We start from the raw sequence: 6,597 nt of genomic DNA on the forward strand, positions 1-6,597 counted from the left end.
CAGATGTTTCAGTGTATAACTGGCTGTTTCAGAGAGCAAGTATGATACAGTGTTTTTTATTCTTTGAGTTTAAATAAATTTAAAAAATAATGATGCTTTAATAAAGATTGAAATAATGACAAAAATCATTCTTTATTTTACTAGGGAGCTAAGATTTTCAATAACAAAACAGGTCTGATATGTAAACCATTTATAAACTTAAGAATCTGATTTTAGGTTGGTACAAGCTTAATAAAACATGGCTGCTGTTTCTCCTCTGTCCCCCAAATGACTTTCCCTTCCCCTTGGACAAGCAAAGAAGCCCCAGTTCCAGGAAAAAAAAAAAGCTATGGATACAAAATGTTAAATAAATTGGCCCCTAAGTAAAGGTAGCAAAAGTGTCCATATTCACTCATGCCTCATAGAGTTCCTTTCACACGACTAAATGGCCATGTATTTTTATATTCTCTGTAAACAGGACATAAAATAGCATAATGGTTCAATGAGTTTCATATCTGAAACTGTGGTCCAGTTTAGTCATTTGGGTTCTTTGACTGCAAGCAACAGAGGCTGATTTAGACTAAGCTAAACAAAATATATACGTGTATTGAAAGTTACAGTTTAGTAATAAAATCGAAGAGATTATGGACTGAATTATTTCCCCATAAATACATAAGTTGAAGTCCCAATTCCCCAGTACCTCAGAATATGAACTGTATTTGGAGATATTCAATACAATCCTTAAAGAGATAATTAAAGTAAAGTGAGGTCTTATAGGTGGACCCTAATTCAATATGACTGACGTCTTTATAAGAGGAGATTGGACACAGGCATGCAAAAAGGAAAGACCATGTGAAGACAGAGGGCCATCCACAAGCCTAAAAAGAAACCAACCCTTGATCTTGGACTTCTAACCTCCAGAACTATGAGAAAATAAGCTTTTATTGTTTAAGCTTCCCAATCTGTGGTACTTTGTTACGGAAGCCCTAACAAATATGTTACTGAACAACCAAATCTCAGAAATAATGCAAATAAGGTGATCTCCAGGAATTGTAAAACCTAGTGAATAGTTACTTCAGTATCACAGCCCATGTACTAAATAAGTGTAAACTCTGTCCATCTTTACACAAATTCAATCAAAGTACAAAATTCCAGAAGAAAGAAGCTGATTGGCTAAGGCTAACATTCCTACCTCTTGGCCAGGACAAAAAATTAGCTATACCAAAACTGCATAAAACAAGAAAGGGATAGCACCTAAATAATAAATACTTCCTACAACAACTATTAACATCTTTCAGAATGTCACACTCTCAACAGAGGAAGATCAAGCATAGAATCCTAATGTCTACAGAGTAGGAAAAAGACCAGAATATTCTAAGACCAGACAGAAACTCTGCATGTCTGGAGAGGGATGGGCGGGCATAGTATTAGGCTATAAGATCAGAGAGGAAGGGAGAGAGAGAGGCCGTATCTTTTAGAGATGGTTTCGTAGGTCATAGAAAGAAGTTTACATTTAATTCTCAGTGCAATGTGAAACCACTGCAGTTTTATTTAGACCCCAGATAGCCAAATAAGACTCAATCTTGGAAAATTGTTTGAACTATTATGAAGGGGTAGTCATATTTCCTAGAAAAGCTACTGAGCTGGAAGAATGCAAGTATGGAGCTGCCATTATCCACCTTCCATCACTCACAACAATGTGAATATCTAAAAACTCCTGAATTGTATAACTTTGAGGATGAATTTTATAGAATGTAAATTAAGTTATATATCATTAAGCCCGTTACTGAAAAAAAAATGGAGATTTAACAGTAAATCAAAATTGAAAATGAACTGATCAGAAAAATTTAAATCTCTTACCATTGACCCAGTCTTTAATGAACGTCTTTGATGTGGGTGGCTTTCAATGGACAAACATCTACAAAATGACTTTTATTCCTTTGCAGCCAACTGAGTTAGAATATCTCTATTAAACAAACAAGTTCTGTTTCTTGGACACATTTACATCCTTCTGTGAACATGGGTTAAGGTGGGAAAGACTTAAAAAGTCTATATTGCTCCATTTCTCCATCTGATATAATAACCATAGAAATTTGGATTTTTTAGATGTAGCATGATGTGCTAAGGAATCTATTCATGAGTTATTTAAAATACTAAGGAATTCCGGAGCCTGTGCTCCGCAACGGGAGGGCCCACAACAGTGAGAGGCCCGCGTACCACAAAAAAAAAAAATAAATAAATAAAATAAAATAAAATACTAAGGAATGGGAAGAGATTTCTCAGTACAAAGAATTAAAGTTGCAAAATTTCTCAATATTTTTCTTTACACTTCCTTCCCCTTTTGCATGTGGGTGTTTCTGGTGTTCAGTTCTGTACTACCCAACAGGTAAATTAAACATCTGAACAGATTCCAGCAAAACAACAGCACCAAAGTAGTAAAATTATTGAAATAATTTCATACAGGATTTTTTTAAATACCACCAGAGCTGTCATAAATCAAAAAATAATAAAATGTTTATTCGACTTCCTTACTCTTATTTTATTTGGGGGTTATGTAATTTGAAATCCATATACAGAAACATGATCTTAGTTCAATAATGCTTTAAGGGTGTTCCTGAGTGTGTTTCATTAGAAGAGAAGTAGAGGAATTGGCAAATGATTGAAATTTATGGAACCTCCTTGCACATCTGTTTTTTCAGTCTTTGAAGGTATCATGTGTTCAATAAAATCTCCTGAATCTTTACTGACTAAATATTTCCTGTGGAATCATAGTACAGAGAGAGGATGATTCTTATTAGCTGGCTCAGAGATGAAGACTTAGAATAGGCGTTAGAAAACATGGGGGCTCAAGCTGACCGAGAATAAGTCAAATGATTGATGAATGCACAGAGAATTATGGTAATTTTGGAGACTATGGATTTAGTGTGCTTATAATCATGATGGTTTAATTTTTTTTCTCCAATAGTAGGCAGCAATCTGATAAGATGTTTGGTGTTCAGAGCAGAATTTTGTTTGTTTTTGTTTTTTTTTTCCTGGCAAATATGTTAGTAAGATAAGTGTGCTGTAAAATGGGGGCTACTGGGGAGAAAACAGTTGAGACAATCAAGCTTGTGGTTCTAGTAGGTTTAGGGGAAAGATACCAAGAAGAGACATATAGACTGAGGAATTATCAAAAACTGGAAATCTCCATGAGAACACAGAGCAGAAGCGTTGCAAACAAGATGATGATGACCTTGGATTGATGAGTCTGGTGTTCAGAGAGTAAATACTGTTAGGTGTTTCTGAGGTGGGTTTTTTCCAGGCCCTGAAGTTCCCAGGATGTGTCCCTGGGAATAGGTAGCTGTAGTGGACTCAGTGAGAACACTGCTGACATAAAAGAGATCCACGAGGAGTTACATGAACAGTAAAATACCATATAACTATGGTAGAGGTTTTGGTGGAGGTGAAAGCTGTACATCATGTTTCTAAAGGAATAAGGCCAAGTGACTCAAAGGAGAGTAGCTGACTTTAGATTTCCTGTCATTTCTCTATGCAACTAAGATTTGACTTTTTCTACATGATTTCCTCTCTGTGTCTCCAGCTTGCTGACTGTAGATCCTGGTACTTTTCAGTCTCCATAATCCTGTGAGCCAATTCCTTATAATAAATAGCTTCATACCTTATTGGCTCTATTTCTCTAGACAACTCTAACACATGGAGTTATCTGGTCACATATATCTCCCTGAATATGCATTATTTGAATACTCTTCAAGCTTGATCCAACAGCAGAGGCTGCAGAAATGGATGCAAAAAATCCTTTATTCAATTTGCAGTTTTTCACTCTATTCTCATATGAATTACCACCTGAATTTTTTCTATCCATTATAAAATGACAGTTATTAAAAATGTCATGTGTTCATGGACTATAGGCATGTGTATATCCATATGCACACAAATGTTTGTGTGTGTGTGTGTGTGTATATTATTGGGAAGAATGGAAACAATAAAGTGAAGTTTATTCATTCACATGCTCACTCAAGCAATATGTATTAAATACATTTTATGTGTCAAACGTTGTACTAAGTACTCTGGAAGTAACTCTTTGAACATCAGCTTACATTCTAAGTGAGAGGAGGGATACTGTTAAACAAAGAATTACATAAAATATTTAACTATTATTATTATAAGTGCACAATAGACTACTATGTTCTGTGAGAATATCTAATTGAAGAATCAAAACTATTTATTTGGAGTAGGAAATTGGAAATAGGTAAATTTAACTGTGAAATTGACATTTAAGTTGCAACTTGGAGCATGAGATGAAAGGTCAAGAGGATTAACAAGTGATATCCATCATAATAGATCTATTCCTTGGATTATAAATTCAGAAATCTCTGAGGGATATGCCTCAGTGGAAAAGACTAGATAATGAATGAAAGCTGGGCATCAAGCCTGTGAATAATTACCAATACCCCTTACCACTGTTACAGATGAAATATCATTTTGCAGCTGAAGACTGAGGCCAAAAAATGTTTTTGAGAAGAAAACTAGTTTATTGCTTCTATTTCTCTGTTCCAGGTCCTATTTTCGTCATAAATCCTTTCCTCATTTTGACCCCCAAGAGGGCCCTGAAAAAGGATTATGAAATAGTGAAAGAAGCAGTATTTGAACAAAAGGCAAATAATAGACAGGAAAACAGATTATTACACATTTGTTGCAGACACAAATCTCTGTTGACAAATTCTGGCTTGGAAAATACGAAAACTCTTCCTTCCTGATGCTGTAGAAATAGGGTCTAATTTAGTGCCAAGACATGGACTGGGGATAGGGCATCTGTTCTCAAGCATCAGTTCACAGAGTTGGCAGTGAAATTTCATTGCCCCTGCCTGTATGGTCCTGTGAAATCTAGTGGTTCTCCATAGCTTCTGAGCTATTCCTGGGGGACAGACATCTGCTTGTAGTCCTATTTGCATAATCTACCAGAACATCATTTCTATCTTGGTGCCTTGCCTCCCAGGTGGTAGAGCTGGGAAGCATGGCACAGCTCCCTTGCTGTTTCCCAACCTACATATATTTCCATGTTTTTCTATTCCCCTAGCCTGGTGGGGGATTTACTTGTAGTCTGAGTGAAATCTTTCTTTTTTCATGTTTCCTCAAACCACTTTGTTTAAGCCTACCACTAGACCCTTTCGGGAACAAAAGCTAAAAACTAAAGTGTATTCATTGCTTTCCGCCCTGTAGCAAGGGAGGATAGAATTTGCTGCGTGCTTTACTGGGGAAAATACAGAGGTAAAATGAAGAGGAAGAAATTAAACATAAATATATCAAAATATTTCCCAAAGATTTCAAAATATGAATGTGTGGTCTAGAAGAAATGATTAAAAATGAAACAAAAATAGATAATCCATTGATAAGTGAAATAAAATTGAGCCTTCAAGTGCAGTCTCCAAATCCAGTCTGCCAAGCCTTTTTATTTGATCTCTGGAATCACATGTAAGGTCTAGTACATACTAGATCTAAATGTCTGTCAAAATTTTCCAAAAATGTGAAGTGTATATGTTTTCATAACAGATTTTTTCAAAATACTCTTTTGTGGTATTTCTGAAATTACATCTATGGACTAATTCCCTATTATGCTATAACTACAGATCTTCTCAAGAAAAGATAGCTTACCACTTAGAAATATAGGATACAAAAGTCCATGTATATGGAAAAGTTTGTACAAGAGTTTACAAACTGGCAGGCTACCAATTAATCTGCATTGAGTCACAGGCTGCCTTCCCTAGACAGCAGATTCTGAATCAGAGGTTAGCATGTAGGCATTTTATTAGGAAGTGCTATTGGGATTACCACCTGTGGAATGGGAGGGACTGGACTAGAGAATTTGCAGTCTTAACAATGGCCCCAGCCAACCCGACGGAAGCTCTGAAGCTAAGATGGCCTTCTATATTTGTCTCAAGTTCTGGGGAGGGGGCTAGATATTTGTATCCACGTTATTGAATGTTGGCTGCTCCAGTAAATATTTGTGCTTAGCTACAAGCCTCTTCAGCTGATGGAATTTGGAAAAGGATTCACAGCACTCCCAGCAGGTAGAGAAATAAGTGCTTCAGTCTTAAAAGGAGATTTGCAGCAAGAGGCATACCATAACATCCATTACACATAGTATTTAAGGAAGAAGAAGAAAAACTGTAGTGTGCATATAAGCAAATAAGTCAATGGAACAGAACTGAGAGCTCAGATATATCCCCAAGCAAAAGTGGAAAATTATTATACAATGGAGGGGATATTATAAATCAGTGAAGAAAATAGAAACCATTTTATTCTTGGTACTGGAATAATTGCATTACAATTACAACAAAAAATAGATCCTTAATACTACCCATTCACAAAAATATATTCCAGATAATAAAGGATTTTAATGGAAAAATACTTCAAAGCTATAAGAAAATATACCAGATGTTTTTATTTATAGGAGAAAATAATTTTTTTTTTTTTTTTTTTTTTTTTTTTTTGCGGTATGTCTCACTGTTGTGGCCTCTCCCGTTGCGGAGCACAGGCTCTGGACGCGCAGGCCCAGCGGCCATGGCTCACGGGCCCAGCCGCTCCGCGGCATGTGGGATCCTCCCGGACCGGGGCACG

This window comes from Physeter macrocephalus, chromosome 8, assembly GCF_002837175.3.
Source record: "Physeter macrocephalus isolate SW-GA chromosome 8, ASM283717v5, whole genome shotgun sequence".
Classification (NCBI taxonomy): domain Eukaryota; kingdom Metazoa; phylum Chordata; class Mammalia; order Artiodactyla; family Physeteridae; genus Physeter; species Physeter macrocephalus.